Genomic DNA, 26,538 nt, shown 5'->3' with positions numbered 1-26,538 from the left:
TTAAAGTTGAAAAATGCTTCAAAAACGCTGCATCTGAACATAGCCCAAATGGTGGAGGTACATTTTAGTCTGGGGTTAATTATTTTGCTGTATATACAAGTCATTAACCTGGAAAGGAAGAACCTTAACATATTTCCCAGCAAAATCTGTTTTAGTTTCGTTTTGGCATGTTTTTGGATGCACCGGTAAAAGTGGCATGAAACTCTGACAACATTGTTTAAAGCTGTAAATTAGAAGTCAGGAATGCTTCCAGTGGCGATCCCCATGATGTACCTGTGTCGTTTGAGCAGTGTTTCCATCATTTTGAGATATTTTTAGACCTTAAAAGGACCCCCAGGGGGGAGCGCGGTAAAAATGCTCAGGTCTCTCATAGACATATTGGGCTCATTGTTCTGTCCGAGTACCCGAGTATTTCAATTTGCTCAACCCGAGCAACGAGCACCCGAGCATTTTAGTGCTCACCCATCACTAGTCTCCATGTCTTCGACAGTAGCTTCAGCTCCATAGTCTTCATATTCCACTTCATTTTCATCCAATCCAGACAACGGTGGTTAAGGAACTGGAAAGGCAACACAAAGTGGAACTGACCTTATCGCAGATTCAAGTTCAGGATAATTAATCTTATATTTGTTCTTTGTAGAAAAGCCCTTCAGTTTGACAAAACAAAAGTAGCAGTCAGCATCACTATGATTTTTGGGTTCTCTCCAAATCATGGGAACAGCAAATGGGATAGCCACTTTCCTCATATTCAACCAGTCACAAAGACCTTTTGAACAACTTGAGCATATCACATGTGCGGCCCAGCTTTTGTCTTGATCACAAAGTGGACACTTTAAGTATATCTGGTACATATTTTGTCATGAGTGATTGAACTTACTTGGCTTTTTGGTGTAAAAGAACCACACACAAAGCAGAATCTGTTCAGATGATTGATACACTGTCAGGGCATTTTTCTCCTTTAAATCAGATCAAACAGTAGAGTAAGTTCAATTAAATGGTGGTGACAAACTAAAAAAAAATGTGATGAGCCTATCGACTATATGTAGATATTTCCCTACGGATGACAGAGTCAGTTTGTATTTAGAACTGATTTTACTGGAGGTAATATGGTAGATAAATATATATATAGTTGTGAGGTAAATGGGTCAGTCTATTCCTTACAGATGAACATTTTCAGACAGGCAGTTTCTCAGTGTGAAATTGGCTGCTTTCAGGTTCTCTCTCTGAGGAGACCCTCACTCAGTTATACTTCAGTGGCTGAGCTGTTTTCTTCCCTCTGAGGCGACTTGCCCTCCCAGAAATGCAGTGAAAATCCTCTCTCAGTGGCGGCTGTCCGCTGCCTTCCCTTCCATATCCCTGTGGCAGGGCTCAGATCCCTGTAGAAGCCTGTCTCCTGTGAGAGTATCACATATCAGTCCTTGCTGCCATCACCATCCTTTTCTGACTGACTCAAATCTTAGAGAAAAAAAGAAGGATTTTCCAGCTTCCAAAAAAATTCCAAATTATTGTAGATAAAACAACATGAAAAAATAGTCAGCGGTTCACATGGTGTGAGATATGGCTACGCGTTTCGCACAGAACACTGTTCTTTCTCAAAGCTGCTCAATACTGAGAATAGCATGATTAAATACTTGCTGCAACCAATGAACACGGTGCAGCACTCACATGGTGAATAATTAGTGAATCACATAAAATCACAAAAGACATCAATACAAATGCATACAAATTTACCCATCATAACAAGGAAAAATGCATATAAAATGCAGTAAGTGAGTAAAGATGAAGGAAAAGGAGAAAGAAAGAAAAAAATACACTCCTTTTTCCTTATAAAATATACAAACAGATCTAGTAATGGAACATGATCTCCTTTCTTGCATTCAGACCGTTAGGATAACAGGTATTTAGACAAAATATCCAGTATGCTTCACGCATCATGAGCCGTCTTCTATTATCTCCTCCTCTTGTCAGTATATTCAGTCTCTCAATGCCAAAAACCTGAAGAAACGCTGTGTCTCTATGATGATGATTAATAAAGTGCTTAGATGCAAATGACATAGAGCGATTCCCACTAGTGGAAGAAACAATGTCAGTGATGTGCTCAGAGATACGAATTTTTAACATGCGTGTGGTACAACCAACATACAAAAGATTGCATTTTGTGCATTTAATTACATATACTATATTTTTGCTATTGCAATTAATAAGTTGTTGGATTTTGTACTGTTTTATATTATCACTATCATAAAATACATGTGTTGTCTCTGAATGGACACAAGCTCTACACCTTGCGGACCCGCAATGAAAAAACGCGCTGTATTTCAGCCAGGTTTCCGTGTGTACCTTGGGATTAAAATAACTTGGGCTTAGAGTATTGGCCAGGGTGTTAGCCCTTTTGGGCACAATCTGGCAGCCAGCTGACAAAATTGTGGAGAGAGTTTCGTCCTCATAAAGAATAGGGATGTTTTTTAAAATAAATGATTTTATATCTCTACATTGAGGACTGTATTTGATAGAACAAATTAGCCTATCATTTATAGTATGGTCAACAACATTTGGTTTGTCAGGAGGCATGTCAGATCATTTTTTGCTCTGCACAATTTTTTTGGCTCTATCCAGAGACCATATCGGATAACCTCTTTTCTCCAATTTGCTGCAGCATAATTCCATCTCTTTCTTGAGAGCAACAGGATCACTACAATTTCTCATGACCCTAGTTAACTCGTCAACTGGTATAGACTTAGTGGTGTGACTAGGGTGACTGCTGGAGGCATGCAATATGCTATTGCCTGATAATTGTTTATAATGAGTGGAAGTAATAATATTCCTACCCTGTACACCACATAATTTCAAGTCCAGAAAAGAGATGTCATGAGGATCGTTAATGTACGTGAACCAAAGATTAAAGTCATTGGAATTAAAATAATTAACCAACTCTGGTATGGCAGATACATCGCCACTCCAAATAAGGAGTGTATCATCGATGTATCTGCCATACCAGAATATGCAGGACGCAAAAGTATTACTCATGGAAATCAAAAATACCTCTTCCCAATAGGACATCACTAGGTTAGTCACCGAAGATGAGTGCTTACCACCCATGGATACACCTTTACATTGAAGGTAGAACTGTCGATGGAAAGAAAAATAATTATGACCCATCAGAAAATGAATTGCTTGCATAATAATATTGCATAGATCCATAGTATATTCACTATATTTAATTAAATGAAATTCTACTGCCTTCATGACTAGATGCTGAGGTATAGATATGTATAGAGCAACAACATCACATCCAATCCACTGATCGTAAATTGGAATAATATCCTTAGAGTCTCTAAGAAAACCTGGGACTCATGTGACAAGTGGCTGCAATAAAGAGTCAACCCACTGACTAAGGTGTTCAGTGACAAATCCAGTGCCTGACAAAATGGGGCGCATTGGTGGGGGTGACAGTACCTTGTGGACCTTAGGCAGACCATACATGGTGGGAACAATAGGGTGATTTACCTTTAAATATTCTATCTGAACTTTAGTAAAGATACCCAGGGAAAATCCCTCATCAATCAGCTGAAGCAATTCATTTTTAAAGTGCATAGTTGGATCAGCAGGCAATTTTTTATATGTAGCCACATCACTGAGCAGCTTATCAATTTGACCCTTATACAGTGGCATGTAAAAGTTTGGGCACCCCTGCTCAAAATCACTGTCATTGTGAACAATTAAGCAAATTGAATATGAAATGATCTCTAAAAGGCCTAAAGTTAAAGATGACACCTTTCCTTTCTATTTAAGACTAAAAAAAATAGTCATTTTTTACATTTTACGTAAAAAAGAAAATGGGCCATTGCAAAAGTTTGGCACTGTTGGAGATTTGTGTGCTCAGATAACTTAATTAGCCTGTTAGAGTTATGTCTTGTTCTCTATCACCATTAGCAAAGGTCAGGTAATGCAAATTTCCCAGCTTTATAAAAACCCAGCATCCTCTAACCTTGTGCCAAAAAAACAGCAGTCATGGATTCTTCTAAGCAGCTTCTTATCACTCTGAAAATTAAAATGGTGGAGGCCCTCAAAGCAAGATAGAATAGCGTTTTCAAGTTGTCCTTTCCTCAGTTTAAAATATAATTATGAATTGGCAATTAACAGGAACAGTGGAGCTCAAGATAAGGTCTGTAAGATCAAGCAAAATTTCAGTGAGAGCTGCTTGTAGGATTGCTAGAGAAGCAACTCAGAACTCCTGCTTGACTACAAAAGAACTTTAGGAAGATTTAGCAGACTTTAGAGTTGTGGTACATTGTTCTACCGTTCACAGACACCTGGACAAAAATGACCTTCATGGAAGAGTCATTAGAAGAAAACCTCTCCTGCTCCCTCACCATAAAATTGAGAGTCAGAAGTATGCAAAAGAACATCTAAACAAGCCTGATGCATTTTGGAAACAAGTCTTGTGAACCGATGATGTTAAAATAGAACTCTTTGGCCACAATGATCAAAGGTTTGTGTGGAGAAAAAAAGGGCACAAAAAGGGTGCAGAATTTCCAGAAAAGAACATCTAGCCCACCATTAAGCATGGAGGTAGATCAATTGTGCTTTGCGATTGTGTTGCACCCAGCAGCATGGGAAACATTTCATGGGTAGAGGGAAAAATGGATTCAATGAAATTTCAACAAATTCTTGATGCAAACATAACACCATCTGTAAAAAAATCTGAAGTTGGAAAGAGGATGGCTTCTACAAATGGATAATGATCCTAAACACACATCAAAATCCACATTAGACTACCTCAATAGGCACAAGCTGAAGGTTTTACAATGGCCCTCACAGTCCCACTGATCTGAACATCATTGAAAACCTGTGGCTAGACCTCAAAATAGTAGTGCGTGAAAGACGACCCAGGAATCTCTGGAAGAATTTTCAGAGGAAAAATGGATGAAAACCCCTCAAACAAGAATTGAAAAACTCTTGGCTGGCTATAAAAAGCATTTACAAGCTGTGATACTTTCAAAAGGGGATGCTACTAGGTACTAACCATGCAGGGTGTCCAAACTTTTGCATCATTCCTTTTTCCTTTTAGCAATTTTTAAAATGTAAAATATGAACATATGTATATTTTTTTGCCTAAAGTGCAAAGGAAATGTGTCATCTTTACCTTTAGGCCTTTTAGAGACCATTTAGTCTTACACTTGCTCAACTGTTCACAATAACAGGAATTTTGACAAGGGATGCCCAAACTTTTGCATGCCACTGTATACAATTGTATCCATTATTATTATCAAGCCACCTTTGCCTGCTTTTTTAATAGTTATATCATGCTGTTTGGGATTTAAGTTACCTTTAACCCTTTGAGCTCTAACAGAGGTATCCAAGGCCCTCAATTCACGCTCTATGACGGTTTGAAATCTATCCATGCAATCGACTCTTGACAGAATGGGATAAAACATAGGATTTTTTGTGCCTAAATGTTCAGCTTGGCCAACTTCTCTTTTAATTGCTGTGCTGTTCAACTCCAGATCCATAAGATTCAATAAGGCACATTGTTCTCCAAAGCGCAATCCACAAAATTCATTCCGCAGATCTTGAGGTCGACTTGTCATTTCAGATTCTTGCTTGAAAAAATGTTTTTTGACAGTCAAATTACGTATAAATCTATTTACATCCAAAAAAGTATGAAAAAGGTCAAATCGATGATCCGGTGCAAAATTAAGGCCAAGAGAAAGGACTTGCATTTGTTCCATGGAAAATGTCCGACTAGAAATGTTTAATACATTTGAAAAATCACCTTGAGAATATGATGTTATTTGTTGTTGCGGGTAGCCATTCTTGTATTTCTTGCCATGTTTGCGTTTTTTTAAAAAATGTATTTTGTGTTTGCGAAAATATGAATTACAGTGGGGAAAAAAGTATTTAGTCAGTCAGCAATAGTGCAAGTTCCACCACTTAAAAAGATGAGAGGCATCTGTAATTTACATCATAGGTAGACCTCAACTATGGGAGACAAACTGAGAAAAAAAAATCCAGAAAATCACATTGTCTGTTTTTTTTTCATTTTATTTGCATATTATGGTGGAAAATAAGTATTTGGTCAGAAACAAAATTTCATCTCAATACTTTGTGATATATCCTTTGTTGGCAATGACAGAGGTCAAACGTTTTCTGTAAGTCTTCACAAGGTTGCCACACACTGTTGTTGGTATGTTGGCCCATTCCTCCATGCAGATCTCCTCTAGAGTAGTGATGTTTTTGGCTTTTCGCTTGGCAACACGGACTTTCAACTCCCTCCAAAGGTTTTCTATAGGGTTGAGATCTGGAGACTGGCTAGGCCACTCCAGGACCTTGAAATGCTTCTTACGAAGCCACTCCTTCGTTGCCCTGGCGGTGTGCTTTGGATCATTGTCATGTTGAAAGACCCAGCCACGTTTCATCTTCAATGCCCTTGCTGATGGAAGGAGGTTTGCACTCAAAATCTCACGATACATGGCCCCATTCATGCTTTCATGTACCCGGATCAGTCGTCCTGGCCCCTTTGCAGAGAAACAGCCCCAAAGCATGATGTTTCCACCACCATGCTTTACAATAGGTATGGTGTTTGATGGATGCAACTCAGTATTCTTTTTCCTCCAAACACGACAAGTTGTGTTTCTACCAAACAGTTCCAGTTTGGTTTCATCAGACCATAGGACATTCTCCCAAAACTCCTCTGGATCATCCAAATGCTCTCTAGCAAACTTCAGACGGGCCCGGACATGTACAGGCTTAAGCAGTGGGACACGTCTGGCACTGCAGGATCTGAGTCCATGGTGGCGTAGTGTGTTACTTATGGTAGGCCTTGTTACATTGGTCCCAGCTCTCTGCAGTTCATTCACTAGGTCCCCCCGCGTGGTTCTGGGATTTTTGCTCACCGTTCTTGTGATCATTCTGACCCCACGGGGTGGGATTTTGCGTAGAGCACCAGATCAAGGAAGATTATCAGTGGTCTTGTATGTCTTCCATTTTCTAATTATTGCTCCCACAGTTGATTTCTTCACTCCAAGCTGGTTGGCTATTGCAGATTCAGTCTTCCCAGCTTGGTGCAGGGCTACAATTTTGTTTCTGGTGTCCTTTGACAGCTCTTTGGTCTTCACCATAGTGGAGTTTGGAGTCAGACTGTTTGAGGGTGTGCACTGGTGTCTTTTTATACTGATAACAAGTTTAAACAGGTGCCATTACTACAGGTAATGAGTGGAGGAAAGAGGAGACTCTTAAAGAAGAAGTTACAGGTCTGTGAGAGCCAGAAATCTTGATTGCTTGTTTCTGACCAAATACTTATTTTCCACCATAATATGCAAATAAAATGAAAAAAAAACAGACAATGTGATTTTCTGGATTTTTTTTTCTCAGTTTGTCTCCCATAGTTGAGGTCTACCTCTGATGTAAATTACAGACGCCTCTCATCTTTTTAAGTGGTGGAACTTGCACTATTGCTGACTGACTAAATACTTTTTTTCCCCACTGTATCTTCATTAATGGCTATATTGCCATCATGATAAGCTTCAGTAGAACTGCTGTTGAGAGAGTCCACATCTGAAGAACTAAAAGACACTCGGTGTTCTGAGACTTCAGAGTAATTACTGGTGTGTTTTAAAATAGAGCGAGGACTCTTTGGTGATTTTTGCCATCTGCCCCATTCATACGTTGAAATTTGCCTTTTTTCGTCTCCTAATCGAATTTTTGATTTTAAGGATATACTCTTGTATATTTAAACCCTTTCCTACATTAGTCGTACTATTCAGTTCATGTGATCTGGGACCTAAGTCCCATGGATGGAATAGTACGTCTAGTGCGATCAGCTGCGCTCGCGGGGGAGCACAGTTGATCGCGGCTGGGTGTCAGCTGATTGTCACAGCTGACACCTGGCACTATGTGTCAGGGGCGGTCACTGACCACCCCCTACACGCTAACCCCTGGCACACTGTGATCAAACACAATCGCAGTGAACCGGGGGTTTAGGAAAGCATCGGGAGGGGGCTCCCTCCATACTTCCCTGAGACCCCCACAGCAGTGCAAAGTGCAGCGCTGCTGCGGGGATCTCCTTCCCTGCAGGTACCCAAATCCAAAATGGCAGCGGGGACCTTCGGGGGGCCTGCAGGGAGGCGGCTTCCTCATGCCTGCAAAGCGCTGGCATGAGGAAGTCTGCAGCACTGCCTGTGACAGATCGTTGATCTGTCACAGCGATCTGTGATGTGACAGTTCAGCGATCTGTCACATGACAGTTATGTCCCCCTGGGACATTGTAATAAAGTAAAAAAAAAAAGTGTAAAAATAATTTATAAAAAATCGCTAAATAAATTAAAAAAATATATGCCCTAATTAATTCATTTTTGGAAAATAAAAGAAAAAACAATAAAAGTACACATATTTGGTATTGCCGCATCCGTAATGACCCACCCTATAAAACTGTCCCACTAGTTAACCCCTTTATTGAACCCCTTAAAAATGAAAAATAAAAAAACAAGCAAAAAATAAAGCTTTATCATCATACCGCCGAACAAAAAGTGCAATAACGCGCAATCAAAAAGACGGTTTTAAATATACATGGTATGCTCAAAACATCATCTTGTCCTGCAAAAAACGAGCTGCCATACAGCGTCATCAGCGAAAAAATAAAAAAGTTATAGCTCGCAGAATAAAGCGATGCAAAAAAAATTATTTTTTATATAAAATTGTTTTCAATGAATAAAAGTGCCAAAACATAAAAAAAGACATAAATGAGGTATCGCTGTACCTGTACTTACCCGAAGAATAAAGCCGCTTTATCAATTTTACCGCACGCGGAACGGTGTAAATGCACCCCCCAAAAGAAATTCATGGACCGCTGGTTTTTGTTCATTCTGTGTCCCAAAAATTGGAATAAAAAGCGATCAAAAAATGTCACGTGCCCGAAATTGGTACCAATAAAAAGGTCAACTCATCCCACAAAAAATAAATCCTCACATCACTCGGTGGGTCAAAATATGGAAAAATTATAGCTCTCAAAATGTGGTGATGCATAAACTATTTTTATAATATAAAGCGTCTTTTAGCGTGCGACAGCTGCCAAAAATAAAAACCGCCATAAATAGTAAATCAAACCCCCCATTATCACCCCCTTAGTTAGGGAAAAATAATAAAATAAAAAATGTATTTATTTCCATTTTCCCATTAGGGCTAGGTTTAGGGTTAGGACTAGGGTTAGGGCAAGGGTTGTGGGATAGGGCTAGGGTTAGGGCTAGGGTTAGGGATAGGGGTGTGTTGGGGTTAGGGTTGGAGTTAGAATTGGGGGGTTTCCACTGTTTTGGTACATCAGGGGCTCTCCAAACGCGACTTGGCGTCCGATCTCAATTCCAGCCAAAAAAGTGAAATGGCGCTGCTTCCCTTCCAAGCTCTGCCATGCGCCCAAATAGTGGTTTACCCCCACATATGGGGTATTAGCGTACTCAGGACAAATTGCACATTAACTTTTGGGGTCCTGTTACTCTTGGGAAAATAACAATTGGGGTTAAAAGATCATTTTTGTGGAAAAAATATGATTTTTTAATTGTACGGCTGTACGTTATAAACTTCTTTGAAGCCTTGGGGGTTCAAAGTGCTCACCACATATCTAGATAAGTTCCTTGGGGGTCTAGTTTCCAAAATGAGGTCACTTGTGGGGGGTTTCCACTGTTTAGGCACATCAGGAGCTCTCCAAACTTGACATGGCATCCGATCTGAATTCCAGCCAATTTTGCAGTGAAAAAGTCAAACAGCGCTCCTTCCCTTCCGAGCTCTGCCATGCGCCCAAACAGTATTTCCCCCCCACATATCAGGTATCGGCATACTCAGGACAAATTGCACAATAACTTTTCCAGTCCAATTTCTCCTGTCACCCTTGGTAAAATAAAAAAATTGAACCTGAAGTAATTTTTTTTGTGAAAAAAAGTTAAATGTTCATTTTTTTTAAACATTCAAAAAATTCCTGTGAAGCACCTGAAGGGTTAATAAACTTCTTGATCTGGTTTTGAGCACCTTGAGGGGTGCAGTTTTTAGAATGGTGTCACTTTTGTGTATTTTCTATCATATAGATCCCTCAAAGTGACTTCAAATGTGATGTGGTCCCCAAAAATAAAATTGTGTTGTAAAAATGAGAAATCGCTGGTCAACTTTTAACCCTTATAACTTTCTAATAAAAAAAAATTTTGGTTCCCAAATTGTGCTGATGTAAAGTAAACATGTGGGAAATGTTACTTATTAAGTTTTTTTGTGTGCCGTATCTCTGTGATTTAAGAGCATAAAAATTCAATGTTGGAAAATTGCGAAATTTTCAAAATTTTTGCCAAATATCTGTTTTTTTCACAAATAAACGCAAGTTATATGAATGAAATTTTACCACTAACCTGAAGTACATTATGTCATGAGAAAGCTGTGTCAGAATCGCCTAGATCCATTGAAGCGTTCCTGAGTTATTACCTCATAAAAGGACAGTGGTCAGAATTGTAAAAATTGCCCGGGAGTTAACCTGCAAACCACCCTTGGTAGTAAAGGGGTTAAAAGATTATCCTTAAATTTAACACTGTCTTTCTTCTCAAGACTAGTTTAGATCTCATTAATTTCAGATTGGACACTTTTCAATTTTTCATCCTCATGCTTCATAATAAGTTGTATAAGCTTTATTGAGCAACTTCTCAGTAGTAAATTCCATTCTTCCACAAATTTTTGTGAATATATGGTTGTGGGGATCTTTTTAAGACGTAGTCCCCTCGGGATCATGTTTGTTTGTACATAGTTTTCAAGTGTTGAAGTGTTGTAAAATCTCACCATATCTTTGTCTCATTTATCATGAGTTTTTCAAGTTTTTTAGTGTCCAAAATGAATTGATCTGAGTCAAATTGAGCAGCTGCTGCAGATCCATTTAGAGTAAACAATTGTGCAGCATTGCGTGCTCTATCTCGACTAGCAGTCATGTTGTTAATAAAAAAATTCAATAAAATGGATATACCGCAACCACAAAAAATTATATAATGAGAAAGAAAGAAGAAAAAAAAAAACCCACTCCTTTTTCCTTATAAAATATACAAACAGATTTACTAATGGAACACTGAGAAATTGTAGTGATCCTGTTGCTCTCAAGAAAGAGATGGAATTATGCTGCAGCAAATTGGAGAAAAGAGGTTATCCGATATAGTCTCTGGATAGAGCCAAAAAAAATTGTGCAGAGAAAAAAACGATCTGACATGCCTGCTGACAAACCAAATGTTGTTGACCATACTATAAATGATAGAGTAATTTGTTCTATCAAATATAGTCCTCAATTTAGAGATATAAAATCGCTTATTTTAAAAAACATTCCTATTCTTTATGAGGACGAAACTCTCTCCACAATTTTGTCAGCTGGCTGCCAGATTGTGCCCAAAAGGGCGAACACCCTGGCCAATACTCTAAACCCAAGTTATTTTAATCCCAAGGTACACACGGAAACCTCGCTGAAATACAGCGCGTTTTTTCATTGCGGGTCCGCAAGGTGTAGAGCTTGTGTCCATTCAGAGACAACACATGTATTTTATGATAGTGATAATATAAAACAGTACAAAATCCAACAACTTATTTATTGTAATAGCAAAAATATAGTATATGTAATTAAATGCACAAAATGCAATCTTTTGCATGTTGGTTGTACCACACGCATGTTAAAAATTCATATCTCTGAACACATCACTGACATTGTTTCTTCCACTAGTGGGAATCGCTCTATGTCATTTGCATCTAAGCACTTTATTAATCATCATCATAGAGACACAGCATTTCTTCAGGTTTTTGGCATTGAGAGACTGAATATACTGACAAGAGGAGGAGATAATAGAAGACGGCTCATGATGCGTGAAGCATACTGGATATTTTGTCTAAATACCTGTTATCCTAACGGTCTGAATGCAAGAAAGGAGATCATGTTCCATTACTAGATCCTTTTCCTTCATCTTTACTCACTTATTGTATTTTATATGCATTTTTCCTTGTTATGATGTGTAAATTTGTATGCATTTGTATTGATGCCTTTTGTGATTTTATGTGATTCACTAATTATTCACCATGTGAGTGCTGCACCGTGTTCATTGGTTGCAGCAAGTATTTAATCATGCTATTCTCAGTATTGAGCAGCTTGAGAAAGTACAGTGTTCTGTGCGAAACGCGTAGCCTTATCTCACACCACTGCCGTCTATTTTTTCATGTTGTTTTATCTACAATAAATTGGATTTTTTTTGGAAGCTGGAAAATCCTTCCTTTTTCTCTTCATTATTATCCATGACGAATCCATGGCTTCCGTGCTTCCCCGCCCCACAGGCTATTAAGGTGAGCTGTTTTTTTCTTCTTCTTTGACTCAAATCTTACCTCCTCATTCGTTGCCTGCACTGTCAATACTCCTTCCCATAAAACTCACTAAAAGCTATACTGATGTTGTCCCTCTAAGAAAAGTCACAATTAAGTAAGACAAGCAAAGAAATGGGAATAACATAGGAAAAAACACATACATTGAAAATGCAGAAATAACGTAATAACAAAAATATTTCTATCTCAGAAATGTTATGTGATAGAGCAATACATCTAACTCCAAAACAGACATTACCTTTGCTTATGATTTATTTTAGTTGACCAGTGAATTGTTCACTGAAATTTAGCAATTCATAATTATTTGTCATTTTTACCCAGGTGTGACTCATGGCTAAACTAGCTCAAAAGGGTGCTTCTACTATTCTACTCAATACTAAGCATAGGGTCTGAATACTTATGACCATGTGATATTTCAGATTTTCTTTTTTTAAAAAAATTTCAAAAATTTCTACATTTCTGTTTTTTGAATTTACCAAATGGCTGCAATGAAACAAAGAGTGATAAATTTAAAGGGGTCTGAATACTTTCCGTACCCACTGTGGGTGTGTATATATATATATTATAGTATATAAATATATATATATATATATATATTATATACAGGGTGGGCCATTTATAAGGATACATCTAAATAAAATGGGAATGGCTGGTGATATCAACTTCCAGTTTGTGGCACATTAGTATATGGGAGAGGGGAAATTTTTCAAGATGAGTGGTGACCATGGTGGCCATTTCGAAGTCGGCCATTTTTGATCCAATCTATTTTTTCCAATGGAAAGAGGGTCATGTGACACATCAAACTTATTGAGAATTTCACAAGAAAAACAAAGGTGTGCTTGGTTTTAACGTAACTTTATTCTTTCATAAGTTATTTACAAGTTTATGACCAATTATAAAATATGTTCAAAGTGCTACCCATTGTGTTGGATTGTCAATGCACTGATAGCAACAATGCAGCTGCTACATATCTGAGGATCCATCACCAGGCAGGACACACAGTTGCGTCAAGCAATTCCTTCTGAGGAACATCTGTTTGTGACCCTGAGGTACGTAATTCTGAAAATGAAACACCTTTCCTTAATATGATTGTTCTAAAAGCCATGTATACTGGGTGCAGAATTATTAGGCAAGTTGTATTTGAGTGGATTATTTTTATTATTGAATAACAACTATGTTCTCAATCAACCCAAAAGACTCATAGATATCAAAGCTTAATATTTTTGGAAGTTGGAGTGGGTTTTTTTTTAGATTTGGCTATCTTAGGAGGATATCTGTTTGTGCAGGTAGCTATTACAGTGCAGAATTATTAGGCAACTTAATAAAAACCAAATATATACCCATCTCACTTGTTTATTTTCACCAGGTAAACCAATAGAGCAACACAAAATTTAGAAATAAACATTTCTGACATTCAAAAACAAAAAAAATCAGTGACCAATATAGCCACCTTTCTTTACGATGACACTCAAAAGCCTTCCATCCATAGATTCTGTCAGTTGCTTGATCTGTTTGCGATCAACATTGCGTGCAGCAGCCACCACAGCCTCCCAGACACTGTTCAGAGAGGTGTAATGTTTTTACTCCCTGTAGATCTCACATTTTATGAGGGACAACAGGTTCTCTATGGGGTTCAGATCAGGTGAACAAGGGGGCCATGTCATTATTATTTCTTTGTTTAAACCTTTACTGATAAACAGCAAAAAAGTGGGTTAAATACCCACAAATTCTCACGATACAAAGTACCGAATCAGCAATCGAGAAATAACATAAAACATAACTTTTAATAATAAATGTAAAAGCTACCAAAGATAGTAGTGCAAGTAAATCACTAAATCAAAAACCACAAAAAATAAAGGAGGTAACTGTATAAGTCTCTATGCCAGATTACTACCAATATATACATGTGGCTATTCCAAGTCCAAAATTTTTGAGAGATTGGACCAGAAAATACTTGGACTAAACCAGTGCAAAAAAGGCCAAGTAAAAAATGAACAGTTTCCTTATCAGAGGAACTAAAGAGGCCTCTACCCTGTAAAGGTTATCAAGGAATATGCCTATTCATGTATATAATAAGGACATAATAATAAACCCATCAACAAAGAAATGTGAAAAGGAAAGATCTCACCACATGAAGATGGAGGATGTCCAGGATCAGATGTCCCATCAGAGTCATGTCAGGTCAGGAAGAAAAGGGGGGTTCACCCTATACAAGCCCTGTTTGAACTATAACTGACACCCATGACTCCCGCCCTAACAAGGGCAGTCCACATCTAATCCCTATAAACCATAGCCCTACAAAATCCCTGTGCATCCCAATGCGTTTCGTCACTAAATGACTCTTCAGGGGACATATTAGCACAAACTGGGCATCATGACAGAGTATACAGGCTGCCTCCTAAGATGAAAATGGAGTGAGGCAGACTAATGAGGAGGGCACTTAAATAAACTGCCAATCAAATAAAACACATCCACCTGAGATGACTTGGCACGCACGCCATCCACCATTGGTCCCTGTGGGACGCAGGCACATGATGAGTGTATCAATGGAAAATGCCCACCCTCCAAACCATGCAATAGTGTGTAAACGCCGGCGTATCCCGCGGCAAAGGCCGCCCTGTTTCCGGTTGCGTCATACCGCCCAAAAGCAAAATGGCCGCCGCACTTCCGGTCATGCGCACTCATCGGTGCCAGCAGAAAAAATGGCCGCCACACTTCCGGTCATGCGCACTCATGTTAAAACAGCGCCAACAGAACGGAAGTAAAGCATGCGACAAAGGTCGCAATGCTGCTAGAAGGCAATATCGTCATGCGCACTTTAAACAGTCCATAAGCCAATATTACAAGCGAATAGACAGATCATACATCTACAAAAGGCCTCAATCATAAAATGATTACCAAAAATATTAATCCAATCAGAGGCCTGAAGAGAGCATTACCAGAATCAAAGTAAAGCAAGATGGAAAATGACAAAAATTCAAACTCAGAATAAAAGGTAGCGTAAACATATAAAAAAGAGGTATTTTACAGTATATACAAAGGAAATATTAAACACATATATCAAACCCTAGATGTAGCAGCCAAAATTGAGTTGATCATTAAGCCCTCTTGGGGTCATGGTATTCAAACAAAAAATCCACTTGGTCTCTTTTTGTAGAATGATGCGATCCCAATTACCACCTCTTGGTGTTTTTTTTTTTTTTTTTTACCCTTTCAATCCCCAGAAATTGAATGGAATTGACATTCCCTCCTTGGCACTGATTAATATGACGTGAAATAGGGGTATCTCTCTTATGGATAATGTCTCCAATATGTTCCCCAATCCTTCGTTTGAATTCTCTAATGGTTTTACCCACATATTCTATGCCGCATGTACATGTGGCCTTGTAAATGACTCCCTTGCTGCTACAGTTGATAAATTCCCTAATTTGATATACCTGTCCTGTAACATTACTGGTAAAACCAGCACCAGGAGAAATGTGGGAACAAGCAACGCAATGGCCACATCTGAAGCAACCATTCACGTTAGTAGGCAACCAAGTGGTACGGGAAGGTCTGGTGAAATGACTGTTGACCAGCCGATCCCTTAAGGAACGGCCTTTCTTGTACGTGATTAAAGGTCGTGTCGAAAGTACACCTCCAACATCCTTATCCATTAATAACACGGGCCAATGTTTGGCCAGGATAGCACGTACAGAACTTGCTCCATTATCGAAAGTGGTAATCAACCTCATTTCACCTTTATTTTCAACTCTGGATCTGGGTCTAAGGAGTTCCATTCTACTTTTACCCTTAGCATGTTTATAGGCACGTTTTAAAACATCAAGTGGATAACCCCTATCCAAAAATCTGTCTCTAAGTTCTCTCGCCTGTCTCTCAAAAGATTCATCTGTAGAGCAATTTCTACGTATCCTGAGATATTGACCCTTGGGTACTCCACGTTTAAGATGTATAGGGTGGCTGCTGTCCTACCTCAATAAAGAATTAGTAGCCGTGGGTTTCCTGTAAGTACAGGTGGTAATAGTACCATCATTTTTCCTCTCAATCAATATATCAAGAAAGGACAATGAAAACGGGTCAATCACAGAAGTAAAAAATAAACCACAATCATTATGATTCACAGTGTCTACAAAAGCAGAAAAACTATCCTTTGAACCCTTCCACAAAATCAGGATGTCATCAATATATCGAACCCACAGCTCAATTCGTTCCATAACATCCATGCCACTCCTAAAGACCTGGGTCTCCTCCCACCAGCCCAGGAACAAATTTGCATACGCCGGGGCACATGGACTCCCCATAGCAGTGCCCCTGAGCTGGTGGTAGATCTTGTGATCAAACAAGAAAAAATTCTTAGTGAGACAGAAACGAAGTAGCTTGATGACGAATTCGCTGTGGGTCCGATACTGACATCCTCTAGTGTTCAGAAAATATAACACAGCTTCAAGCCCCTTATCGTGAGGTATGGAGGTGTAAAGCGCCTCCACATCAATACTGCCCAAATTAACTTCGGGATCAACACATAATCCCTCTATTCTCCGAAGAAGGTCAGGGGTATCCTGCAAGAAGGATCGTAATGAGGCGACAAAAGGTTTCAGGACACGGTCTAAATAAATGCCAAAGTTGTGGCTAATACTGCCCATACCTGACACAATAGGTCTCCCTTTTAAAGGGGAAAGACCCTTGTGTAATTTCGGCAGGCAGTAAAAGGTAGCAACTATTGAATCTTTAGGCATTAAAAAATCAAATTCAGATTTGTCAATAACTCTCATGGATAAACCTTCATCCAGGATACTTTTGAGTTCAGACAAATAATCAGAGGTAGGGTTATGATCCAAAATCTCATAACTAACTCTGTCCTCAAGGAGGGTCTCACACATTTTAGAATATTGTGTAGAGTCAAGGATGACCACATTGCCACCCTTATCTGAGGGTTTAATGACAATGCGGTCATCCTGCTCAAGCTTATTGATAACTGCCATTTCTGTTTTCGTACAATTATATCTAGAAAAGATCTTCTTTCCTTGTAAGGATTTCAGATCTTCTGTAACCAAATTTTCAAAAATATCTATAGCAGACACATCTCCAATGGGAGGGGGCATTTTAGTGCTCCTATTTTTTAATTCAGTAAAGAGACCCCTTCCAAGGTCGTTAGGGTTCATTACACCAATACTAGATAACAGGCGTACGTCTGGCAACAAATCAACAGGAATCCCCATATCCATACAGGTACGATTATCCTGTTGCAGAAAAAATTTTCTCCAACGTACCTTACGTAAAAACAAGTTAAGATCTTTTATAGACCGAAACAGATCAAAGTCTGTACTGGGGACAAATGTGAGACCCTTTTGCAAAACCTGTAGTTCTTCACGGTTGAGCACCCTAGAGGACAGATTGACCACTTGTATACCGTTAGTGACCAATGAAGATACTGAATTAGGGACACGACTATTGGGTAAAGTGATATTAGAATAGTTATTCCCAGGAACAGTTCTTATTTCCGTACCGGATGTTGACGGTTCCTTAAAGGATAACTCTGATCTAAAAAATGCGATCCTGTAATAGTATCGGATCTATCCAGAGGACTACGATAACCACAGCCTCTAACTCTACCTCTATTCCTCCCCCTATTGCTTCTACCCCTTCCCTCAGTATCAGAGAAGTCAGTATCTGTAGAAGACAAATCAGTTTCAAGATCAATGTTGTTATTACGATTACCAATAACCAAATAGGCCTTGTTATCCTTAAAATCTTGAGCGTCCCTCAAATATTGGCGATGTTTACGCTCCTTAAGATGATATTGGAAACGCTCAAGATTAGTTTCTAACTTACTTTCCTTTAATGAAAAGTCAGTCTCCGTAGAGAATTTTTTGGTAACTTCAATTTGATCTCTCAAACGGTCATTCAAAAGACTCAAAGTTTTCTTTTCCTCCTCCAAGAGGAGTTGCATAAGACGAAGAGAACTACTTGTAGCCTCTTTTTCCCATTTGGCAATAAAACTGGGGTTCTTGTGTCGTGTCCCTGCAGAAATATTAATTCTTAATCCTCGTGGGACAATACCCGCCTTTAAATAATTTTCAAGGCTCTGTACCTCCCACCATGATATAATCTGGTCACGATATACCTTAGTGAGTTCTTTAAAAGCAACGCTATATGTAGGGAGATACTTTTTCTGTGTGAACGAATGTTCAGAAAATACCTCCTTTGCTTCAGCTAGCCATTGGTCCGTATTTAGACCAGTTGACAAGAAACCTGCCATACCCAAATAATTTAGAGATAAACAGCAAAAAAGTGGGTTAAATACCCACAAATTCTCACGATACAAAGTACCGAATCAGCAATCGAGAAATAACATAAAACATAACTTTTAATAATAAATGTAAAAGCTACCAAAGATAGTAGTGCAAGTAAATCACTAAATCAAAAACCACAAAAAATAAAGGAGGTAACTGTATAAGTCTCTATGCCAGATTACTACCAATATATACATGTGGCTATTCCAAGTCCAAAATTTTTGAGAGATTGGACCAGAAAATACTTGGACTAAACCAGTGCAAAAAAGGCCAAGTAAAAAATGAACAGTTTCCTTATCAGAGGAACTAAAGAGGCCTCTACCCTGTAAAGGTTATCAAGGAATATGCCTATTCATGTATATAATAAGGACATAATAATAAACCCATCAACAAAGAAATGTGAAAAGGAAAGATCTCACCACATGAAGATGGAGGATGTCCAGGATCAGATGTCCCATCAGAGTCATGTCAGGTCAGGAAGAAAAGGGGGGTTCACCCTATACAAGCCCTGTTTGAACTATAACTGACACCCATGACTCCCGCCCTAACAAGGGCAGTCCACATCTAATCCCTATAAACCATAGCCCTACAAAATCCCTGTGCATCCCAACGCGTTTCGTCACTAAATGACTCTTCAGGGGACATATTAGCACAAACTGGGCATCATGACAGAGTATACAGGCTGCCTCCTAAGATGAAAATGGAGTGAGGCAGACTAATGAGGAGGGCACTTAAATAAACTGCCAATCAAATAAAACACATCCACCTGAGATGACTTGGAACGCACGCCGTCCACCATTGGTCCCTGTGGGACGCAGGCACATGATGAGTGTATCAATGGAAAACGCCCACCCTCCAAACCATGCAATAGTGTGTAAATGCCGGCGTATCCCGCGGCAAAGGCCGCCCTGTTTCCGGTTGCGTTATACCGCCCAAAAGCAAAATGGCCGCCGCACTTCCGGTCATGCGCACTCATCGGTGCCAGCAGAAAAAATGGCCGCCACACTTCCGGTCATGCGCACTCATGTTAAAACAGCGCCAACAGAACGGAAGTAAAGCATGCGACAAAGGTCGCAATGCTGCTAGAAGGCAATATCGTCATGCGCACTTTAAACAGTCCATAAGCCAATATTACAAGCGAATAGACAGATCATACATCTACAAAAGGCCTCAATCATAAAATGATTACCAAAAATATTAATCCAATCAGAGGCCTGAAGAGAGCATTACCAGAATCAAAGTAAAGCAAGATGGAAAATGACAAAAATTCAAACTCAGAAAGGGTAAAAAAACCACCAAGAGGTGGTAATTGGGATCGCATCATTCTACAAAAAGAGACCAAGTGGATTTTTTTTTTGTTTGAATACCATGACCCCAAGAGGGCTTAATGATCAACTCAATTTTGGCTGCTACATCTAGGGTTTGATATATGTGTTTAATATTTCCTTTGTATATACTGTAAAATACCTCTTTTTTATATGTTTACGCTACCTTTTATTCTGAGTTTGAATTTTTGTCATTTTCCATCTTGCTTTACTTTGATTCTGGTAATGCTCTCTTCAGGCCTCTGATTGAATTAATATTTTTGGTAATCATTTTATGATTGAGGCCTTTTGTAGATGTATGATCTGTCTATTCGCTTGTAATATTGGCTTATGGACTGTTTAAAGTGCGCATGACGATATTGCCTTCTAGCAGCATTGCGACCTTTGTCGCATGCTTTACTTCCGTTCTGTTGGCGCTGTTTTAACATGAGTGCGCATGACCGGAAGTGTGGCGGCCATTTTTTCTGCTGGCACCGATGAGTGCGCATGACCGGAAGTGCGGCGGCCATTTTGCTTTTGGGCGGTATGACGCAACCGGAAACAGGGCGGCCTTTGCCGCGGGATACGCCGGCGTTTACACACTATTGCATGGTTTGGAGGGTGGGCGTTTTCCATTGATACACTCATCATGTGCCTGCGTCCCACAGGGACCAATGGTGGACGGCGTGCGTTCCAAGTCATCTCAGGTGGATGTGTTTTATTTGATTGGCAGTTTATTTAAGTGCCCTCCTCATTAGTCTGCCTCACTCCATTTTCATCTTAGGAGGCAGCCTGTATACTCTGTCATGATGCCCAGTTTGTGCTAATATGTCCCCTGAAGAGTCATTTAGTGACGAAACGCATTGGGATGCACAGGGATTTTGTAGGGCTATGGTTTATAGGGATTAGATATGGACTACCCTTGTTAGGGTGGGAGTCATGGGTGTCAGTTATAGTTCAAACAGGGCTTGTATAGGGTGAACCCCCCTTTTCTTCCTGACCTGACATGACTCTGATGGGACATCTGATCCTGGAAATCCTCCATCTTCATGTGGTGAGATCTTTCCTTTTCACATTTCTTTGTTGATGGGTTTATTATTATGTCCTTATTATATACATGAATAGGCATATTCCTTGATAACCTTTACAGGGTAGAGGCCTCTTTAGTTCCTCTGATAAGGAAACTGTTCATTTTTTACTTGGCCTTTTTTGCACTGGTTTAGTCCAAGTATTTTCTGGTCCAATCTCTCAAAAATTTTGGACTTGGAATAGCCACATGTATATATTGGTAGTAATCTGGCATAGAGACTTATACAGTTACCTCCTTTATTTTTTGTGGTTTTTGATTTAGTGATTTACTTGCACTACTATCTTTGGTAGCTTTTACATTTATTATTAAAAGTTATGTTTTATGTTATTTCTCGATTGCTGATTCGTTAAAACTTTACTGACCATCCACGCTGTGGAGTATTTGGATGCATGTGATGGACCATTATCCTGCATGAAAATCATGTTTTTCTTGAACAATACCGACTTCTTCCTGTACCACTGCTTGAAGAAGGTGTCTTCCAGAAATTGCAAGTAGGTCTGGGAGTTGAGCTTCACTCCATCCTCAACCCAAAAAGGTCCCACAAGTTCATCTTTGATGATACCAGCACATACCACTACCCCACCTCCACCTTGCTGGCATCTGAGTCAGAGTGGAGCTCTCTGCCCTTTACTAATCCAGCCTCAGGCCCATCCATCTGGCCAATCAAGAGTCGCTCTCATTTCATCAGTCCATAAAACCTTAGAAAAATCAGTCTTGACATATTTCTTTGCCCAGTCTTGACGTTTTATCTTATGTTTCTTGTTGAAAGGTGGTCATTTTTCAGCCTTTCTTACCTTGGCCATGTCCCTGAGTATGGCACACCTTGATCTTTTTGATACTCCAGTAACGTTGCAGCTCTGAAATATGGTAAAACTGGTGGCAAATGGCATCTTGGCAACTTCATGCTTGATTTTCCTCAATTCATGGACAGTTATTTTGAGCCTTTTTTATCAACACGCTTTTAGCGACCCTGTTGGATATTGCCATGAAACGATTGATTGTTAGGTGATCACGCTTCAAAAGTTTGGCAATTTCAAGACTGCTGCATCCCCCTGCAAGACATCTCACAATTTTTGACTTTTCATATTCTGTCAAATCTCTCTTCTGACCCATTTTGCCAAAGGAAAAGAAGTTGCCTAATAATTAAGCACACCTGATTTACATAATTGGCAGTTGGCTTTCAAGCCTATACAGCTTGGAGTAGGACAACATGTATAAAAAGGATAAGGTGATCAAAATACTCATTTGCCTAATAATTCTGCACCCAGTGTACTGATTTATTTTTCCCCCATTTTCTGTTCGGCAGAATACTGGCTACCGGAGAGACCTTATCCTCTCTACATTTTCATTTCCAGATTGGAATGTCCACACTTTCTGGGATTGTTGGAGACACCTGCCATGCTTTATGTGACATTCTGCATGAAGAACTCCTTCCTCAACCCACAACTGAACTCTGGCTGGAAAATGCTGCAAAATTCCAGGACATTTGTAATTTTCCAAATGTTTGGGGGCTGTGGTTGGCAAACGCATTCGTATTATGAAACCTGGTGGAAGTGGATCTGAGCATTTAAATTACTAAAAATACTTTTCGATTGTTCTCATGGTGAACGCAGATGCTGACTGTTGATTTGTCGCCGTGGACGTTGGCTCATTTGGACGAGGAAATGACTCACAGACTTTCAATAACTCTGACATGGGCCAACGTTTGTATGGGAATAATTTCAATTTTCCAGAGCTACGACCTCTTCGGAACACTGAAGGACCGCCAATGCCGTTTGTTGTGGTTGGGGTTGAGGTGTTTCAAATGTGTGCATTTTGGGAACAGCAATCAATCGATCCGACAGGAAATTATCTCCCAATCACCTCATACCATGCACTGTCCTCCCTCCCCCACTGCATCGAACTCACTCTCTGATTTTGAACCAGTCACAGAAGAAGAAGTAAGCAGGCTCCTTGCATCTTCTCGCCCAACTACTTGCACCAGTGACCCATTTCCGTCACAGCTCCTTCAGTCCCTTTCCCCTGCTGTCACCCCTCACCTAACTAAAATATTTAACCTCTCTCTCTCTTCTGGTATTTTTCCCTTCTCATTTAAGCATGCCATCATACATCCACTACTTAAAAAACCATCCCTCGACCAAAACTGTGCCACTAACTATAGACCTGTCTCTAATCTTCCCTTCATCTCTAAACTCCTGGAACGCCTGGTCCACTCCCGTCTTATCCGCTATCTCTCAGAAAACTCTCTTCTCGACCCTCTCCAATCCGGTTTCCGCTCTTTACACTCCACTGAAACTGCCCTCACTAAAGTTTCTAATGATCTGCTAACAGCTAAATCAAATGGTCACTACTCCATGCTAATTCTCTTGGATCTCTCTGCAGCATTCGACACTGTGGATCATCAGCTCCTCCTCACTATGCTCCGTTCCATTGGCCTCAAGGATACCGTTCTCTCCTGGTTCTCCTCCTATCTCTCCGACCGCTCCTTTACTGTATCTTTTGCCAGTTCCTCCTCCTCTCATCTTCCCCTTACTGTTGGGGTCCCCCAAGGATCGGTTCTAGGTCCCCTCCTCTTCTCCTTGTACACTGCCCCTATTGGTCAAACAATCAGTAGATTTGATTTCCAGTACCATCTCTATGCTGATGACACCCAATTATACGCTTCTTCTCCTGACATCACGCCAGCCTTTCTAGAAAACACCGGCGATTGTCTAAACGCTGTGTCTAATATCATGTCCTCACTATATCTGAAACTGAACCTGTCAAAGACTGAACTCCTGGTGTTTCCTCCCTCTACTAATGTACCTATACCCGACATTGCCATTTCTGTGTGTGGTTCCACTATTACTCCCCAGCAACAGGCCCGCTGTCTTGGGGTCATACTTGATTCCGAGCTTTCCTTTGCCCCCCACATTCGATCACTGGCTCGCTCTTGTCATCTGCACCTCAAAAACATTTCTAGAATTCGACCTTTTCTTACCTTTGACTCTGCAAAAACTCTTACTGTTTCTCTTATTCATTCTCGTCTCGACTATTGTAACTCTCTTCTAATCGGTCTCCCTCTTACCAAACTCTCCCCCCTCCAATCTGTCTTGAATGCTGCAGCCAGGATCATATTCCTCACCAATCGTTACAACGATGCCTCTACCTTGTGCCAGTCATTACACTGGCTACCCATCCACTCCAGAATTCAGTATAAACTTATTACCCTCACTCACAAAGCCCTCCATGGCTCAGCACCACCCTACATCTCCTCCCTTGTTTCAGTATACCACCCTACCCGCGCCCTCCGTTCTGCTGATGACCTGAGATTAGCATCCTCAATAGTCAGAACCTCCCACTCCCGTCTCCAAGACTTTACACGTGCCGCGCCAATTCTTTGGAATGCACTTTCCAGGTCAATACGATTAGTTCCCAATCCCCACAATTTTAAGCGTGTCCTGAAAACGCATTTATTCAGACTGGCCTACCACCCCAACACATTAACCTAATCTATCCCTGTGTGGCAGAGCCAAAAGTTTTACCATAACCAGGTTCCCCGCATCATGTTCCCACATGCTTTATGCCTCCATTAGCCCTCTGTGTCTGTACTGTTACACACTTAACATTATGACTGGTCCATACAATCAGGGTAACTGTTACCACCCACCTTTCGTGTCTACCTCTTTCCTCATAGACTGTAAGCTTGCGAGCAGGGCCCTCTTTCCTCTTGGTATTTGTTATAATCTACTGTATGTGATTATTGTTATGCTGTAATGTCTATTGTCTGTACAAATCCCCTCTGAAATGTAAAGTGCTGCGGAATATGTCGGCGCTATAAAAATAAAATTTATTATTATATTATTATTATCAATCTAAAAATTGAGACAATTGATGAGATTGTGAAAGCGTGTGTTGTTCTGCACAATTTTATCCTGGTGAAAAAGCGACACCACTTCGTACTTGAGGAACCTGTTACTACCACATTGCAGGATTACCAATATCACCCATTGAGGACTACAATAGAAGTTGCCAAAATGAGGGATACATTTGCTGCCTACTTTCTTTCGGATATTGGATGTGTGGCATGGCAAGGCAAAATGGTTTAAGCCGCGAATAGGTAAAATGTACTTTAATACTAACACCTTCACTGTAACTTTAATACTAAACACGTTGACTGTAACACCCATTAATACTTCACTCAACAATACACACATGTTTAAGTAAAAGGGATAAAAAACACAGGGAGACAGGGATTGTGAAAAAAAAGAATTTTTATTAACAAAAATAAAAACAATGTTTAATTTAACACTTCCTGGACCTGCTCATTCTGAAGTACGCATGTGTACACATGTCCTTGCGTACCAATGTGTTCCCATAGAAAGTAATGTGTTATTTTGATGCACTCATCCGGATGCGCATGAATGTGCATACTTGACGGCCTCGAAAAATGCAACATGTTGTGGTTCACTGGACACCGCCGCACACCGTGAAACGACGCATGCATACACATCCGCATGCGAACTGATGCAAATGCATGTCCCTGCATACACAATGTTAAATATATGTACGCGTGACACATGCGGATCTATACGGATCCTACGCTTCGCACAGATATGATAATGTGAAACCAGCCTTAGTCAAAACCAGCAGTGGAATAGTCAGTGGAAAATTGTAATCAAAACAAGGCTGCCACTTCTGCACTTTGTTTTACCCACTCCTGGTTTTGGCTTACAAATACTCAGGTAAGAAACTCAAATATTCAATGTGTGATTGTGGCCTTAGACTTAGAGCATGTTCACACATTAAAGATTTGCTGCAGAAAGTTTCCACAACAAATCCACAGAAAACTCAGCAGAAGCAAATCAGCATTAAATAATTCCGATTTTTCTCTGTTTCTTTTTATCTTTTTACTTACATTGTCAATCTCAATTTTATTGTTTAATTCAGAATTGAATCCAAACGTACAAAATTTGGTATGCTGGAAACCGCTAATCTGTGATGGTCCAGTTACTGACTACCATTGTACGAGGTATCATAATTAGAGTTGAGCGATACCGTCCGATACTTCAAAGTATCGTATCGGATGGTATCGGCCGATCTTTAAAAAAAGTATCGGTATCGCCGATTCCGATACCGGAAGTCCAATTCAAGTCTATGGGACTTCCGGTATCGGAATAAGAAAAACCCTTTCCTGCCCTTGTACAGCCTCTCTGGGGTCTGTACGGGCCTTTCGGGGGGCTGTGCCGGCCTGCCAGGGGGTCTGTGCAGGCTCCGGTGGTCTGTGCCGGCCTGCCGGTGGTCTGTGCAGGCTCCGGGGGGGCTGTGCCGGCCTGCCGGGGGGCTGTGCCGGCCTGCCGGGGGGCTGTGCCGGCCTGCCGGTGGTCTGTGCAGGCTCCGGGGGTCTGTGCAGGCATCGTCCGATGGGACTACAAGTCCCATCGGGCGATGCCTGCTACCATGACAGTGATTGACACATTAGCCAATGATGGGACAGTAG

Source organism: Dendrobates tinctorius, unplaced genomic scaffold, assembly GCF_039654945.1.
Source record: "Dendrobates tinctorius isolate UK_male_01 unplaced genomic scaffold, ASM3965494v1 ptg000060l, whole genome shotgun sequence".
In the NCBI taxonomy this organism is placed as follows: Eukaryota; Metazoa; Chordata; class Amphibia; order Anura; family Dendrobatidae; genus Dendrobates; species Dendrobates tinctorius.
The sequence above is the reverse complement of the archived record's forward strand: the minus strand, read 5'-3'. Positions refer to the sequence as shown.